Source organism: Ictalurus punctatus, chromosome 2 (assembly GCF_001660625.3).
Source record: "Ictalurus punctatus breed USDA103 chromosome 2, Coco_2.0, whole genome shotgun sequence".
In the NCBI taxonomy this organism is placed as follows: Eukaryota; Metazoa; Chordata; class Actinopteri; order Siluriformes; family Ictaluridae; genus Ictalurus; species Ictalurus punctatus.
Genome location: NC_030417.2, coordinates 38,158,237 through 38,158,736, shown reverse-complemented (window position 1 = coordinate 38,158,736; position 500 = coordinate 38,158,237).

Here is a 500-nt window from a genome sequence, read left to right as displayed (position 1 = left end):
GAGATCATGACAGCTGTTTGTTATAATGAAGCTAAAGAGGTGGAGTTTCCTTTTTTTTCCACTTCTCCTGTTTCTAGATGACAGAAATAATAATGGTAACTGTTCATTGTGATTCTCATTTGACCTTAGCATTTGCCTTGGCCTGTGCTGGTAACAGAATCATCTTATTCAGTTTACTATTTGGAAAATAACCACAATAAATGGTTAAATTAAGGGGTGGGGGGTTGGGGGGGGGGGGGGGGGGGGGGGGGGATTTGAGAGACTTGACCCAAAGCCACTCCAAAGTTATTTGGCACTTGGGTTTTTGTACCGAAAGGTGAAATATCAACCCAGTCTGAGGTTGTGCACACTCTGGACCAGTTTTTTTCTTTTCAAGGATCTCTCTAAATATGGTTGCTGTCATGATTTCCCCTTGAAGCAGCGTGCTCTAAGCCCGAATGCGCGAGCACCTGCTTTGCCATTGTTGACAGTAGTGACATCTGGACACGTGTGTTTTGTTT